Consider the following 18,842-nt stretch of genomic DNA (forward strand, 5'->3'; position numbering starts at 1 on the left):
GCGTCCAAGTCCCTCGAGTTGAGATTTTAGTACATAGGGCCTCCATTCCCTAGTCGCCTTTTTACCAACATTAAAAGATATTTTGTGCTGAGCTTCATGTTTTACCGTTGCCCGAGGGGCTTATGAGATCATGACTGAGTAAGGCCGAGGGCCTGTATTGTTAGGTTACTTTTGGGTCGGGCTGCACGCTGCAGTAGTGATATATTGATTATGATAATGAGGCTGAGGGCCCGAGATTGTACGCCACGAGGTGGCTTGAGATTTATATGAGGCCGAGAGCCTGTTTATGATGCCACGAGATGGCTTGATATTGCGCTTGGGCCGTAAGGGGCACCTCCCGGAGTCTGTACACCCCCAGTGAGCGCGGGTACCCATTCTGATATGAGATGTAGCCCGAGGGGCTGGTATTGTTCTGTGATATTGCCTGAGGGGCTGATTCTGTTGTTACTGTGCCCGAGGGGCAGTTATTATGTGTTTACCTTTTTAGTTATTTTTTCTGTATATTGTTTAACTGTTTAAAGGATGATTATGAGATTTCACTGCTTAATTATATTCACTGATTTTATTATGCCTCTTTTAGCTTAATGTTGTGCCTTATGTGATTTTATATCGCTCAGTCTTCATTTATTTTTATTACTCACTGAGTTGGAGTACTCACTTTACTCCCTGCACCCCTGTGTGCAGATTCGGGCGCTACAGGTCCTGCTCTTGAGGGTTGATAGTTCCAGTAGGTCTTCGGAGATTTACTAGGTAGCTGCTTGGGTGTTCACTGTTTTCATTTTCTACTACTTTATTAAAAAGGAGTTTCAGCTAAACAGGTTCATACCCACTTTCTCTTCTTAATTCGAGCTACATTTTATGTTTGATTGTGTGTTCTGGTTGAATTATTTGCTGAAATCGTTATAATATGAGACTTGTTAATAGAGAAGAACACCCGTTTAAAACAACTGATGCATGTTGATTGGGATTTGCTTGGGAAGAAGCTTTAGTTAATTTCTCAATATTCAAGTTGTAATTTGGTAGAAACAAAGAGCAATAAACATGGGATACTGATTCTTTGGTATCGACTTGGAATAAAATATTACAGTAAAGCATAGAAAGTTGAAGTAATTGCAAGGGATGACTTTGATTTGTTATGGTTATGTCATTTTTGGTGCGGAAGTTAAATAGAAAAGTGATAAAGGAAGCGTGAGAAGAGGAGGGTTGCTTAATCTGGACAAGGCAAAGGCTAAGGGATTTGGGAACCACGGGTACGGCTCCCGTGATATAGTTGTGATTTGTAGTTAATAAAATTCGGGGTGCATTTCATGTAACCCGATTATAACAACTTCGAATAATAAAACCTTTTGAAATAAATTGAGGCGTGCCATGCCAAATAAAATCCCTAAGCCCATGGCCCTCACTTAATTAATTTTAACTCTTTAGAAATCGAGGTGTGCCATTAGTTGAATTTTCGATGGCCCTCGCAAAGTTGAAAATGCATAGTTGCTTTAGGCGCGCTATTTTTAAAAATTACCTTCCTAAACTCGGGTGTGCATTTCATGTGACCCAAATCCAAATCTCACAACGTTAAATAAAATGTGTCTCGGACTGCGGGTGCATTTCATGTGGCGTGGTCCAAAGATGCGTTTTAGATGACGTTGAAATCTTCCTTAAAATAATTAAAAGCGGTTAATAATTTAAAATTGTACCATAGGCTAAAACATGTATTAAAATCAGATAATAGGCCAATTATAATAGTTAAGCGACCGTGGTAGAACCACGGAATCCGGGGGTGCCTAACACCTTCCCTCGGGTTAACAGAATTCCTTATTCAGAATTTCTGGTTCGCAGACCTCAAAAGGAAAGTAGAATTTTCCTCGATTTGGGATTTTAAAATAAACCGGTGACTTGGGACACCAGAAAACAAACTATCCCGAGTGGCGACTCTGAATTAAATAAATAATCTTATTTCGAATAATGTCACTTAAAGCGGAAAAACTCCCTTATATATCCCTCGGTGTGTAAATAAAAGGAGGTGTGACAGCTCTGGCGACTCTGCTGGGGATACAAACCCAGAACATCGGTTCAGGGTTTAAGAATTCGAGCTTAGAATAACTGTTATAGTTAGCTTGTTTTATCTAATTTTTACATGTTGAGCCTAATGTGCTAAATGCTGCTTTTACCGCTTTGATATTGTTTGGATTGTATACAAATTTCTACGAAACCCTCTTCTCTCTGAGTCTTCTAAATCATCTGGGAAGTGTGCACTTCGTGTGACTTCTTTTTTGTCTAGAGTCTTATCCCATATTAGAACGAGGTTCAGATAAGTTGCAAACCCGGTGAAGCTTCTGTATTCCCGGTACGTTGCCCCCCCCCAGCTCGAGTTGTCCGCTCGGGTATGCCAGGTCTAGAACAATAAACCCAGGTTTTAAACCTAGTATAACAAAACCTCATGCTGGATCCCTAGTAGGAACGTTTGTTTGCATCACGTGCATTTGACTTAAGAGACTCAACACAGGGGTTGGGTCTGTCTAGGACAGGTGTACCAGAAATGAAAAGACCATCCTGATGTATCCTACTTGCTACTTGTGCATTTATTCGCTTCGGATTCGCATGTTGACCGGCTTCTAGGAAGAAAAGGAAAAAAAAGGAGAGGTAGATATTTAGAAAATTCTGAAACTCTGCCGAAACTCTGAAAAAAGAAAAGTCATTTCAAAATGAGCTAAAATTTTCAAGTGCCATGTTTCCCCTGTTCCGTTAAATCTGACCGAACTACGCGGGTCTGATTCTCACCGGATGTGAGATACGTAGGCAAACCTCATCGGTTCCGACCCCAATTTTTAAAAATCCAAAAATATTTTCCTTAAGTTCCTTCTTTAGAAATCTTTCCTTAGAAAATTCAAAAAAAAAAGGAGAAGTTTTTTAAACTCAAAAATGGTTTCCTTCTTTCTAATGTCTTTCATACGAAAAAAGAAAAATCAATAAAAATCAAAATCCAAAAACACGGGTTTCCTTCATTTTGAAGTATTTTTCGAAAAAAAAATCAGAAACAAAAATCCAAAAAAAAAATACTCCTTAGATGTCTTTCTTTTATAAATGTCAATAAAAAAAAATTTGAAAAAAATTGAAGTCCAAAAAATATTTTTGCTTTTCTTTAGAAGTACTTTTGTAAATAAATAAAAGCTCAGAAATTCAAAACATTTTTCTTTAAAAAAGAATCCCTCTTGCGAAAATTAAGAGGTTACATCAAAAATCCAAAAATATTTTCTTTCTTCCTTAGAAAAAGAGAAAACAAATAAAAATTCAAACAAAAAATATTTTCTTTTTACTTTTGAAATTCCCAAAGGTCAAATCAAAAGAAAATAAATTTTTAGAAGTCTTTCTTTCAAAAATAAAATCAAAAATCCAAAAAAAAATTCCTTTCTTCTTTTAAAGCATTTTTTTAGAAACTTCCAAAAGAAAAAAAATAAAAATCAAAAATATTTTTCTTTTGCCTTAAAGCACCATGGTCTAAGTTTTTATAAAAAGAAAAAAAAAGAGTTTATTTACTCCATTCCCAATCTTCCAGAACTACGCTCGGTCTGATTCATGCGGGGTCATGATACGTAGGTAATCTCCATAGGATTCGACCATAACCAAAAGAAAGAAAAAAAGAGAGAGAGTGAAAAAAGAAAAAAGAGAGGCAATGAAAAAAGGAGAGAAAGGGCAAGAGAAGAAAAGAAAAGAGAAACAAAATGAGAAATGAAAATCGAAAGAAGAAAAATGGGAAAGAATAAGGAAAAACCGGGATGACGCATGCAACCGTTGCAAAACATATAGAAACACATTTAACTGTATAGGTGCATCACGCCTCAACGTGCGATTACCTATCTGTTATTTGCCTCAAACTAACCGTTTGCTGCTGTCATAACCAGTCCAGGTTTTATAGAAACGGTGGTTGGTTTTTCGTGGTAAACTGGCATCACATCCGTACTTTACTGGATCAAAGGGGAGCATAGAAATGTCTTCGGAAATGACCTTACCAGCAATTCCCATCCCAGAAGATGGCCCAATCTCGGGCATCCCGGCCTCAGAGTCTGCAGCGGCTGAAGAGAACAGGATCTTACGTCTTAGAGTCATGGAGATGTGGGATGCATGGACGAATTGAAGGGAGCCACCGAGTGCTATTCCCGGATTCCCCAAGTTGTTTCCTAGAATAGGGGGTACCTCTAATATCCCCATCAGCCACCCGAATACCCCATTGGGACAACCTACCATATCGGATCATTTTGTGGGAACACTTTCTGAGGTTCGCCCCCAGGTGTTCACATCCGGAGCAGCCTCCAATATCTTCACCGCTCCCCCATGCTCAGCCATAACACAGCCTGCACTGCCTAGGCCCACTTTTGATCCTTCAGCCTTTACATTCCAAACACCTACTGTCCAAATGGAGCCTCCTCAGTTCCCCACTTATAACTATCCTCAGCCACCTCCACTTGACTTCACAACGGGACAAGAAAAGACTCCCAAAACCCCTGAAAAGGAAGAAATGGCAAAGAGGATGAGAAGCCTGGAGCAGAGCCTCAAAAACATGCAGGGTTTGAGTGGGCAGAAGAGTGTGTCATATACTGATCTGTGCATGTTCCCTCACGTGCATTTGCCTATGGGATTCAAAACTCCGAAGTTCGAAAAATACGATGGACATGGTGATCCTATTGCTCATCTTAAGAAATACTGCAATCAGTTGCGAGGTGCCGGAGGAAAAGAAGAGTTACTCATGGCTTATTTTGGAGAGAGTCTGGTTGGTATTGCCTCCGAGTGGTATATGGATCAAGATATGACTCGCTGGCACATCTGGGATTACCTCGCTAGAGACTTTGTTAGACAATTCCAGTACAATATAGACATTGCTCCGGACAGAAACTCATTGGCAAACTTGAAGAAGAAGTCCTCGGAGAGCTTCCGGGAGTACGTAATCAAATGGCGTGAGCAAGCATCTAGAGTAAAGCCTCCAATGGACGAGGTCGAAATGGTCACAATGTTCCTTCAAGCTCAGGAAGCTGATTATTTCCAAAATATGATGTCAGCTATGGGTAAACCGTTCTCGGAAGCTATCAAAATCGGTGAAATGGTGGAAAATGGATTGAAAACAGGCAGAATCCTAAGCCAATCCGCTATTAGAGCGACCTCCCAAGCCATTCAAGGTGGGTCTGGAGGAGTAGCAAAAGGTAAGAAGAAAGAAGAAACATCCATGGTAGCATCAGGTGTAAGAAGACACCATGCTCCCAGATCCATATCCCCAGAAAGAACCCCTCAGCATTATTACCCTCACTAGGACACGACCTATGCTCCTCAGCCGTATGCGGTCATGAATGCTCAACCTTTTGTCCGGCCTCAGAAACAAGCCAACAGAAACCAAGCTCCATTTCCAAGAAACCAACCTCCTCACCAAAACCACTACAATCCCCGTCCTCCACAGAATAACTTTCCCCCTCGTGAGCCACCCAGAAGGCAAACTTTTACACCAATTGGTGAATCCTACTCCAGTCTTTTTCCAAAACTTGTCCAAATGGGTCTGCTGCAGCCAGTTCCTCAAACAAGGCAAACCCAGCATCGCCTGCCTACAAAGCCGGTGTCAGATGTGCCTATCATTCAGGAGCAGAAGGGAACGACACAATTGATTGTTGGACATTGAAAAGAGCGGTGGAGAACTTGATAGAGCAAGGAAAGATAGTGCTAAGGGATGAGGATGTCCCTAGCGTGACTAATAACCCACTGCCAGCCCACAATAACGGGCCACTAATTGGAATGATTTGTGAAGATAAAGAATTTGATCCGGCACTAAAGTCCATAATTGCCATTGCTGATGCGGAAAGAAAGCCAAAGGTTGCCCGAAGCAAGATAAAGGGAAAAAGAAGAACAAAGTCTCCAAGTCAGAACCAGAAAAGAAAGTTGAGACAGGAACGGAGATAATGCCTCCCAAAGATGGTGTCCTTTATGTTCCACGGGGCCGTAAAGAAAAACAGTTGGTCTTGAGCCCTCTAAAGAGATTTGAATTGAAAAAGGGAGCCCAGATGTACGTGCCCAAGGGAGCCTATGTGGTGCGGGGGACAATTAAACCATCAAGGCTGGATGAGCCCGTGGTTATTGGACGCGCACCACAGAAGCCTATGACGAATCCTGCTGCAGTGCCAGGGAATTACCATCAGACGGTGGTTACGTATAAGGGCAAAGAGATCTCAGGAAAGGTTCAAGAAAATTACCCTGTGAAAAGTACTCCAACATAGAAGAAGTGAACAATGCCACCCGAAAGCATTTCCCATCTAAGAAACCTGTGAGTGCCGAAGAGGTGGAAGCTTTCTTTCAGAAAATGAAGATGGCAGATTATGAAGTGGTTGACCAGCTTCGAAAGTTTCCTAAACAAATCTCCTTGCTATCTTTGTTGATGAAATCCCCCGAACACCAGAAGGTATTAGTCAAGACCCTCAATGAGGCGTACGTACCAGCTGAGACTTCTGTGGAGCAATTAGAAAGAATGGCGAAAAGATTTTTCGCTATCAACCAGATTTCATTCAGCAAAAATGACTTGCTTCCGGAAGGCGCTGCACATAACAAAGCCCTGCACTTAACTGTCAAATGTGAAAGATACTACGTGAAAAGGGTTATGGTGGATGGAGGTTCTGGGGTAGATATCTGCCCACTCTCAACTTTACAGCTCATGGAAATCGGGACTGAGAGGATTCGTCCCAACAATGTCTGCGTACGAGCCTTTGACGGTGTCAAAAGAGACACCATTGGAGAAATTGACCTAATCTTGACCATTGGACCGGTGGACTTCGAGGTGACTTTCCAAGTGCTAGACATGGACACGTCCTATAATTTTCTTTTGGGAAGGCCTTGGATCCATGCTGCAGGAGTTGTACCCTCTACCCTCCATCAAATGGTAAAATTTGAACACGAGGATCAGGAGATCGTGGTTCACGGAGAGGATGAACAGTCAATCTATCGGGACCCATCTATCCCATGCCCAGAAGCGAGGGAAGGCAGTGAACACATAGTTTACCAAGCATTCGAAGTTGTGGTGGCAGACTAGCATGAAGAAGGAAACCTGTGTCCCCAACCCTTCCTATCCAATGCCTCGATTATGGTGGCCAAAGAAATGATCAGACATGGTTTCAAGCCAGGGAAGGGACTTGGAAAATCCCTACAAGGAATAGCTGAACCGGTTACCCTACCTACCACTGAGAAGTTCTTCGGGATAGGTTTCCACCCTACCCCAGATGATATAAAGTGGGCGGATGAGAGAAAGAATAAGGGATGGGTTTTGCCTCAACCACTGCCACATTTGTATGAAACCTTTGTCAAACTAAAATATAGTGAGGAGGAAGATGATGAGGCCTTTACGGCCGAAGAGATTGAGGAAATATGTGGGGCAATGAGAAAGATACTCTATGAAACCCACATGGTCCAGCTAGGAGAGGGCTTAAGCACCGCTGAGGTGTTGTATATGGGGCCAAACGCCAAGCTGCAGAATTGGAAGGCTACGCCATTCCCAATCAGGCGGGAGTCCCGGTAGACCTGTCCTGCCACTTTTTCTGCATCGCGAGTTATTCCAGGGTGTAACTCGGATGATTTATTTAGTTTCTTGTCTTTAAATTTCCCGGTGTAAACCCTGTTATCTTCCCAATTCCAAGAAATGAAATCAATATTTCATCGTTCATCTTTCTCTATTCTTTCTGATTTGGCTATTTTTCTTTTTCATTTCTTCTTTTCAGTTCTAATAATGCGGCTTTAAATAACATGACATGCTTGCGGACTTCATGCCCAGATCCAAACACGCTGTCTAACTGTGAAATAATGAACCAAGAACCAGAATATGATGAAGAAGAGGTTTCTAGGGAAATAAATCGAGAGTTGGAACAATTTGGGAATAAACCTAAAGCCAATGGTGCTGTTGAAGCAGCAAACAAGAACATCAAAAAGATTTTGAGAAGGATGATTCAGAGCTCCAGACAATGGCATGAAAAGTTGCCTTTTGCATTACTGGGATATCGCACCACAGTGCGTACATCGGTAGGAGCTACCCCATACCTTTTGGTCTATGGAACCGAGGCTGTCATACCCGCAGAGGTAGAAATCCCTTCTCTCCGGGCCATTGTTGAAGCAGAGATTGAGGACAGTGAGTGGGTCAGGACTCGTCTGGAACAGTTGTCTTTAATTAATGAAAAACGGATGGTCGCGGTCTGTCACGGGCAGTTGTACCAACAAAGAATGGCCCGTGCTTATAACAAGAAAGTACGACCCAGGAATTTTGAAGTGGGACAACTTGTGTTAAGGCGCATTCTCCCTCATCATCAGGAAGCAAAAGGAAAATTTGCTCCTAATTGGAAAGGTCCATACATCATCAGAAAGATATTGCCGAGAGGAGCATTGTATCTGGGAGATATCGAGGGAAACGATACCGAAGCAGCTGTGAATGCGGATGCAGTAAAAAGGTACTATGTCTAAACTTTCTGCGGTGATGACTTTGTGCAATTGAGATGACGAAGGCTTTCATTCCCGCTACCCAAACACTATCAACCCTTTGCAAACCCATTTGAGCCAGTTACTCTTCTTTGATTGCCCTCTTTGGAACCCGAAAGTACTATTGAAAAGAAAAGAAAAAAAGAAAAAAGAAAAAAAAGAGAAAAAAAAGAAAAAAAAGGAAAAAAAGAAAGAAAAAAGAAAAGAAAAGAAAAATGAAAACAACAAAGAAGAAAAACAAAACAAAACGAAAACAAAAACAACCAAAAACAAATGTTTCCCTGAACTACGTCTGACTTGATTCCGAAAGGATACGTAGGCAGCCTCTCTCTGGGGTTCAGTCACACCAAAACAAAAATTCCATATTCCCCCAAAAAATAAAACTGGGGAAGATGATATAATGGCTCGACCATGAGCCTACCAAAATGGTTCCAAAGTTGTAATTCCGTCCAAAATTCTTTTTACCCAAAAACCTGGTCCAAGTCCTTTCGATCAATTGGCAAAGGCGTGGGAAATGGAAAACACCCTTGTTGGAATCTGATGCAATCCAAGTTGAGAGAAATAAAATGAGAGAGTCTTATTGGTGAAAACCTACGGGCACCATAAGGCGACGGTGAGTAGAGAAATTGAAAATGAGAGAGTCCGCTTAGTGAAAACTCGTAAAGAGCACTATTGGGCGACGGTGAGAAGAGAAATGAGAGAGGTCGATTGGCGAAAACCCGCAAAGGGCGCCGTCGGTCGAACAGAAGACATCTCCCACAATTGAAAGAGTCCTGGCAAGATTCCCTGGATCTGAAACACGGGTCAATGAGTTTATGAGAAGTTTGGAAAGGTTGCGCGGTTCGGACATCCAGTCCAAGAAGCATGTCGTGTCTATTTGAAGCCTGCATGCACCCCAGATAAGTCCTTCTTTTCTCCCCGAAAGGGACGCTTCTCTTTAAATTCATCTTCTTGCCTTTTGTTTCCCTTTCGGTCTAACTCTGTTCCCGAAACTAATACAAAGAAAAGGTGGCAGGACTGGTTTTACATGGCTCTCCTTAACAAAAGCTAAAGAAAAGTACCCAGCCTCAGCGGGTGCATCAAGCCAATCCCGACTAGCCATGGCGGCCGATGCTTCAAAATCAAAACTCTTGGAAGGAGAAAATCAAATTGAAGTGCCTATAAAGGCAAATGAAGCTGAAAAGGTTGAGTCCCACATGGCTAACCGTCTCGGCAAAGGTTTGAAAAGCCAAGGTGCCCAAATGCTCTGAAATTGAAGTTGGAAGAAAGAAGTCAAAAATGAAAGGCCTACGAAGGCGAAATAAAGTTGGAGAAGGTTAAGTCCCGCGCGACTAGCCACTACAACAAAGTTTGAGGAGCCAAAGGTTCCCCAATGTTTCGAAGAAAAGAATAGAAAAGAAAAGAAAAGAAAAGAAAAAGAGAATCAGAAAGGAAAGGCCTACGAAGGCGAAATAAAATTGAAAGTTGAGTTCCACCAACCGACCATCATAGCAAAGTCTGGAAAAATCAGAGGTTCTCCAGGGCCTGAAATGAACCGATCCTCAGGGAGCAAATAGTTGCAGTTGAGATCTTCATCAAAGAAGTTGGGCCGGGATCAAGTGATCAAAAACAATCAAGGCCACAAAACCAACCACCGTTTCAAACTAACAATTGTTCTTTGTTTGAAAATTTGAAGCAGGTGTAATCCAAAGCAACCGTGCAAAAAGCAGGTGCAACCAAAAAGGGAAAGAAAGGCACAAATGCTGGAACAGCTTGCAGCGGGGAACCAACCAAAAAGGAAGTTCCCCCCCCCCCCCAACTCTTTCTTGCATTTTCTACTAAAAATGAAATGAAGAATGAAGATAATATATATATAAATTATGGTAGCATAGAGCCCCATTCCCTAAATATCCCGGCATAACCCGTGGACCTCCCTGGCATAACCCAAGGACCTTTTTCTTTTATCCCGGCATAACCCGTGGACCTCCCTGGCATAACCCGAGGACCTTTTCCTTTCGCTCCCTGGCATAACCCAAGGACCTTTTTCTTTTATCCCGGCATAACCCGTGGACCTCCCTGGCATAACCCAAGGACCTTTTTCTTTTATCCCGGCATAACCCGTGGACCTCCCTGGCATAACCCAAGGACCTTTTTCTTTTTATCCCGGCATAACCCGTGGACCNTCCTACGTTTGTAAAATTCATTGTGTGTGGAACTAAGCTCTTTGATTGGGTGATCGCACATAATTCATAAAGGAAAGGTAATGTTGTTGAATTCCATGTTAAAGTAAGTAAGTGAATTGTGAATAAGGCATGGTATTTGTGAGTCGATTCTTGAGGCGAGGATGTCACACCTTTGTGCTTTAACTATTTTAAAGATTCTTGGTATAATGAGTTAAGGGAATTGTTTAATAGGTTGTGTCCATAAGTGTAGTTTGATTTCTCGAGGATGAGCATTCCTCGTCCTCACTTATTTGAGTTTCATCAGTTGATTGTTCGTCCTCATTTTCTATAATTGTTACTTCATTTATATCAACTTCTTCCAATATGCGTTCAGGATGTTCCAAGTCATTTTCTAATTGATCGTTCACTATTCGGTGAACACTGGAGATATCATTTTGATATGCAACATCTAACACATTCTCGACTTCTATCTTTATTTTCTCCCCGAAAGGGACGCTTCTCTTTAAATTCATCTTCTTGCCTTTTGTTTCCCATTCGGTCTAACTCTGTTCCCGAAACTAATACAAAGAAAAGGTGGCAGGACTGGTTTTACATGGCTCTCCTTAACAAAAGCTAAAGAAAAGTACCCAGCCTCAGCGGGTGCATCAAGCCAATCCCGACTAGCCATGGCGGCCGATGCTTCAAAATTAAAACTCTTGGAAGGAGAAAATCAAATTGAAGTGCTTATAAAGGCAAATGAAGCTGAAAAGGTTGAGTCCCACATGGCTAACCGTCTCAGCAAAGGTTTGAAAAGCCAAGGTGCCCAAATGCTCTGAAATTGAAGCTGGAAGAAAGAAGTCAAAAATGAAAGGCCTACGAAGGCAAAATACAGTTGGAGAAGGTTAAGCCCCGCGCGACTAGCCATTACAGCAAAGTTTGAGGAGCCAAAAGTTCCTCAATGTTTCGAAGAAAAGAAAAGAAAAGAAAAAGAAAAAGAGAATCAGAAAGGAAAGACCTATGAAGGCGAAATAAAATTGAAAGTTGAGTTCCACCGACCGACCATCATGGAAAAGTCTGGAAAAATCAGAGGTTCTCCAGGGCCTGAAATGAATCGATCCTCAGGGAGCAAATAGTTGCAGTTGAGATCCTCATTAAAGAAGTTGGGCCGGGATCAAGTGATCAAAAACAATCAAGGCCACAAAACCAACCACCGTTTCAAACTAACAATTGTTCTTTGTTTGAAAATTTGAAACAGGTGTAATCCAAAGCAACCGCGCAAAAAGCAGGTGCAACCAAAAAGGGAAAGAAAGGCACAAATGCTGGAACAGCTTGCAGCGGGGAACCAACCAAAAAGGAAGTTCCCCCGCCCCCCCAACTCTTTCTTGCATTTTCTACTAAAAATGAAATGAAGAATGAAGATAATATATATATAAATTATGGTAGCATAGAGCCCCATTCCCTAAATATCTCGGCATAACCCGTGGACCTCCCTGGCATAACCCAAGGACCTTTTTCTTTTATCCCGGCATAACCCGTGGACTTCCCCGGCATAACCCGAGGACCTTTTCCTTTCGCTCCCTGGCATAACCCAAGGACCTTTTTCTTTTATCCCGACATAACCCGTGGACCTCCCTGGCATAACACAAGGACCTTTTTCTTTTATCCCGGCATAACCCGTGGAACTCCCTGGCATAACCCAAGGACCTTTTTCTTCTATCCCGGCATAACCCGTGGTTCTCCCGGCATAACCCAAGGAGCCTTTTTCTTTTATCCCGGCATAACCCGTGGACCTCCCTGGCATAACCCAAGGACCTTTTTCTTTTTATCCCGGCATAACCCATGGACCTCCCTGGCATAACCCAAGGACCTTTTTCTTTTATCCCGGCATAACCCGCGGATCCCCCTGGCATAATCCAAGGACCTCTTTTATCCCGGCATAACCCGCGGACCTCCCTGGCATAACCCAAGGAGCCTTTTTCTTTTATCCCGGCATAACCCGTGGAGCTCCCCGGCTTAACCCGAGGACCTTTTTCTTTTCCGGCATAACCCGGTCATTCTCCAGCATAACCTGGTAACCCCTCCTAGTTTAAGGATTCATTCCCAAGGATACACAATCCTGATTTTATTGCTTAGATATGTGTCACAAATAACTCACGAAATTTTCCTAGTGAAAATTGGGGCAGAAAAATTTCGTTCGTTTGTTTGTTTTGGTGTCTGAGCAGGTTTGACCTCGAGGCATAGGATCCGAGGTAGCTGAAAGAATGAGTCTCCATCCCGAATAAAGGAAGGAAGAAAAGAACAAAAAGAAGTGAATTCAAAATGCCGAAGTGAACAAAGATGCGGACTGCTCAAAACTTTATTGAAGTCACAAGCTCCGCCTGTCCTGCTTTGACACAATGCTGAAGAAAGAAACAACACCTACAGCTTGCGAGCATCAAGATTCAGATCGGAGTCCACGGCAAAATCAGCTAAGACTCAAGATCAAGCTTCAAGAGATATATAGATAGGAATCTTGTAACTCATAGTTGATAGGCATAGCTAGCTTAGCTTTGATTTTCCTTTTGGTGAAATAAGGAGGTCAGCAAGCAGTAGCAGCAGCAACAGCAGTGAAATCACAGCTCCCGGTAGTCCCAGCTACCGAAACTTCCAGAACTACACTGACCTGATTCCTTTATAGCCAAGGATATGTAGGCAACCTCTAAAGCAGGGTTCGGTCAGACGTTTTTCAAAAATGCTTCTCATGGAGTGTCAAGCAGGCAAAAATCTCTCGTAATTGCTCATTTATCTTTGCCCGAAAATCCTTCGTGTCTCCGAGCAAAGAGGGGCAGCTGTGAGCACATGATTTTTGCCTCGCTTGAATTATTCCTATAGAATTCATAAATTTAGGATTTTTCCTTTTATTATTTGATTTTTAGAATTTAATTGCATGATTTTGTGTTTGATTGCATTTTTGTGTGCCTAACACCTTCCCTCGGGTCAACAAAATTCCTTAGTCAGAATTTCTGGTTCGCAGACTTCATTTGGAAAGTCGAAATTTCCTCGATTTGGGATCCAAGATAAACCGGTGACTTGGGACACCAAAAGCCAAACCTATCCCAAGTGGCGACTCTGATCATTAAATAATCCCATTTCGAATAATGTCACTTTAATTGGAAAAACTCCCTTATACACTATCCTTCGGGGTAGGTGTGTAAAAAAGGAGGTGTGATAGTTACCAATAAAGTTTACTCGTTGACTGAAAGAAGTAAAATAAAATTTTGAGATAATTGTAGAAATTTATTATATCAAAATCCATCACTTCGATTAAGTCTTTTCCTCTTTTCTGAAATACTAGTCTTAGAATATGTGTGTTGCGCGTGAACCTTGACTCGAGAAATACAAAATTGATTTTTAAAAATCATACATAATACACATTATAAAACTATGAAGCTGAGATAACCTTGACTCGAGAAATACAAAATTGATTTTTAAAAATCATACATAATACACATTATAAAACTATGAAGCTGAGATGATTGTTGATTTTATTTAACTAACTCAATGAAAGAAAAAGTTTTGCCCTCTAAAAGTCCTCAAAATCTTAAAAGTTTAGTTAATGCCATAAATTAATTATTAATTATAATTATGATTTATCCGACATGAAAAGCATTTATGAAGGGTAAGAAGATCATCAGTATTTCATATTAGATTTTTTGTCTTTATAATATAGTAGATATGTATACAGATATTGATAGATAGATATATTATACTCATATATCAAAAAATATATTAGAGCAAATGTAGATCCTCAAATCACATTTCATTAAAATTATGGTAAAACTTAATTAGTTAAATTTAAAGTTTTAAATATTAGATGAATTTTAAAATTTTTTTTCTGGTAATTAAAATTTTCCATTAATCACCATTGAAGCTTTACAAATCCACAGTTGGCTTACAACTCAGCCTACTATCCTATTTGTTCTACCTCTCCATACTATACATATATCTGCTATAACTCACCTCCTCTCTGCTATTACTTACAATCAGAATTGAAATTTTTGTATAAGCTGCCTATTTTGATTTGTTGCTCTAACATTACATATGCATGCTATATTCCTAGCTAACTCTTCAGCTTTCCTGCTTTGCTTTTCAAATATCCTGTGATTTCTCTCATTCCAGATCACATGAATTACTTCTGCATACACCATCTTGAATACTCTTGCCTTACTCTATTTCCCTTTTGCATTCTCTGCAGCCCATTTCTAGTGTTGGTCCCATGAAGTTACCCAGACTGGTTGCCTCTGCATTCATTTTAACAGTCTTGTCCATACACTCTTAGTATACTCGCATTCAATAAAAATATGCTTCCTCTTCTCATCATGCACTTTACGCAAAACACATTCCTTGTCCACCTGCATCCCCCATTTGTTTAGTCTGTCACTGGTTAGCATCCTATCTTGGAAATATAGCCACATTGTGGATTTAGCTTTTGCCGTTGCTTCATTTCAAAACATGAACATCTTCCATTCTACTCTTGGCAGTTGACCCATCATAGCCAAATATAGTTGTCCGATCATGCTGTTGTTCTTCTTTAGTTGAATATGAATTGTTTCTACTGAATTTCTTGCCTCCACCATCTTTCTAACTAACCAGGAATCCTGGTTTGGTGTTGGCATATCAGACAGCTGTTGGCCTTTTATATAGTATGAATGTATCCATTTTATCCACATCTTATCACCATTGTTTGCTAGATCCCAGTAATTTTTTGCTGCTGCTGCTGCTGTTCTATTCCATATTTTTAGATTGATTAGATTTAGTCCCCCAGCGCTTTTAGGAGTACACATTTTATCCCATGCTACCAGAGATCTTCTTGTAATGACATTGACTCCTAACCACACATAGCTTCTGCAGTATGCTTCAATAGTCTTCAAAACCTTGCTAGGAATCAGAAACAGTTGAGACCAATAAGCCTGATGAATTTTAAATTTTAATATAATTGATTTATATTAATTTATTTGGTGAAGGAATAATTTTTTTTTTTTTAAAGAGTATTGACCAAGTTCAACTCTTTGCAATAGTTAACTTTATATAAATTACTCCATAATTTTTTTTAGGTTGTTAGGTACCTTAAATACTTTTATTATTTGTTAGGTTTTATTCTAGAACTTGAAGGGTTGTTTTATGCTTTCAGAATATTCAAAATAAATATATAGTAAATATTCATTTTAATCATTTAAATAGATATTGCATTTTTAACATCAATTATTATTTTTTACTAATTTATTATTGTATACATTTTATATTGATTGGCATGATGCGCGCACGAAATACACGTAATAAAATTGCCGAATTGTTTAGACTTTTAAACTTTATTTATGTAATTAGCTTGTGGCATCAAACATATAGTCATATTTATTAAGAAAATAAGTAGACGTAATGTTATGTATGTGAGAGGGTTAATTGTTTTGGAAGAAACGTACTCATAATGACAGGCTAATAGTTATTTTACCCAAATTCCGATAAGAGATATACTTATATAAATTAAATTTTACTTCTAAATATTAGTATTATGAAATAAATATCTATGGATATCCACTAATCAAATATAACTCCCACTACTCTTCTCCATTATGTAGATAACTCCCACTTCTTCTCACCACCGTTGTTGTAACTCTCACACCTCCAAAACCTACTCATGATCTTCCTCCGTGATCTCAAATGCATAATGGCATATTTATGGAATTCTTTTGGTATACCTCTATCTTGTACTATATATAGAGGATGAGAACTCATTTTGTAATACACTTGAATACATTGAAGAAATAAGGATCTCTCCTCTCTTTCTTTCTACGTTCTTGTCTATTTGCTTGTTTCATATTATTACTTTGAGCTAAGTTTCTTAACACGTTATCAGCAAGAGTCTCTAACCATTTAAGATATCTATTTAATTCCGGTATTATCTCCTTCCTAAAATATAAGAAGATAACCAAGTTCATGGTTGAACCACAAAATGTTGACTACCTAGAATCTGTTATGTTGCTAGTGAAAGCTCGAGTAGTTTATATGTGAATCAATTTGCTTCAATTGTCCCGGGAATATTTTTCTTTCATTCTTCCTATAAATTCTCATTTTAATATTTGGGATTTAAGATTTGATACTGTTCATATTACACAAAAACAAAAACAAAAAAACAAAATTGTGCAGGAAAATGAGTGAAACAGTCCAGTGGCGAAGAATGGTTCATAGTCATGCATAAAGTACATCTATCTTGATGGTTTATTATTACTTGCAGTACTATATTATTTTTATGAAATAATAACACATCTGTGGTTCAAAATAAATACATATGTATGTATACACTATTTATTTCATATGCGTAGCATTTCTACCTATTACTTTCTTTACTAATACAATTTAAATGGATAGTTTGTGCAAGTAATAAGATTTTCTTTTGCCAGAAGTCAGTATTAATTTTAATAATATCATATGATTATCTGCCATTAGTATTGATTAACAGAGTTATGGTAACTTCCCTTGAAAATTAGTATTGCTTCGAAATCTTTGGTTAAGGAACAAATATTTTATTATCTTTGGTTAAAATATAATCGCTACTGATCTTAATTCAAAGTTCACCAAAGTTTGGCTACACCTGCACTTCAAGTTTTTGCTGAAGTTCAAGTAATTTTGTTTTATATATGTTCTTGGGCTAGCCTTCTAGTTAGTTACTGTCGCCATTTTTTTTATCTTCAAAATTAGATAAATGAAAAAGATATTTCCTTGTCTTTTAGTTTCTATAATTTTATCAATGAATTGGCTTTTATCGAGGCAAGCTGCAGATTGATATAAGAAGTGGAATAAGAAGTTAATTAGGTGTCACGATCCGGATTACCCACCCTCGAAAGTCGTGATGGCTCCTACTAGTGAAAGCTAGGCAAGCCAATCAGCTGAATTATTTGCCTTGTTTCCATTTTTAAATTCGTTAACAGTTATAGGCCAACAGTTAATAATCAACAAAATTTAACAAGCGGAAAATTTAATTTCAAGTTTAATAATACTGCTAATACCATTCCATAATAAAACTACCCAAGATTGGTGTCACAACTTCACAAACTGTCTAAGAATACTACAAATAATGATCTGAAAGAAATAACAAAATACTGTCTCTGGGATTACATAAAAGAAACAGGAAAAATAGACAGAGGAAGACGCCAAGGCCTGCGGACGCCTGCAGGACTATCTCGGGTCGCCCGATGAACAAGGAGCAAAAATCTCACTGCGGTCCGAAATCTATAGCACTGGGATCTGCACAAAAGAGTGCAGAGTGTAGTATCAGCACAACCGACCCGATGCGCTGGTAAGTGCATAGCCTAACCTCGGCGAAGTAGTGACGAGGCTAGGACCAGACTACCAAATAAACCTATGCAGATAAATAATGTACGACGAAAAAATAAAAGCAGAAATATACAGTTAAGGATGGGAGAGGGAAACATGCTACGGGGAAATATCAGGTGGCAACAGGAAGACAACAGGTAAATATAGGGAACACCACAATTCAACTATCAACAAGAATCAGAAATCAAACAAGTGCACGGCATCACCCTTCGTGCTTTTACTCTCATCCTCACCATAAAAATCAATATAAACTGCACGGCATCACCCTTCGTGCTTTTACTCTCATCCTCACCATAAAATCAATATAATCGAAACGAAATGGTACATCGTGCGGCACGGCATCACCCTTCGTGCTTTACACTCTTCCTCACAAAAATCATACACGGCATCACCCTTCGTGCTTTAACACTCTCTCACCAAAATAATGCACGGCATCACCCTTCGTGCTTTATACTCTTCCTCACCCAAACAACAAACACAAACAATAAGGGCAAGGAATAAATGAATCATTATAAAATACCGGAATGGAACAATATCAAGACTACATCCCGGCAAGAGAACAATATTCAAAAGCAACAACGTCCCGGTAAGGGAACAATACCATAATCCTCTTCTCTTTTTCACATTTACTTCATAACTTGATTCACAATTTGAGCCAATGCTCTATAAGGTTCACTTACCAATTATTCTTTCACAATTCACCACACAACATGAGCCAACGCTCCTCAATATTCAAATATCACCATTATTTCCACAAACTTTGCCCAACAATAGAAAGCATCACATAAAGGCATGAACAATACAAACGGAGTCATTTTAATAATAATACAAGACTCACGGGCATGC

This window comes from Nicotiana attenuata, unplaced genomic scaffold, assembly GCF_001879085.1.
Source record: "Nicotiana attenuata strain UT unplaced genomic scaffold, NIATTr2, whole genome shotgun sequence".
NCBI lineage: Eukaryota > Viridiplantae > Streptophyta > Magnoliopsida > Solanales > Solanaceae > Nicotiana > Nicotiana attenuata.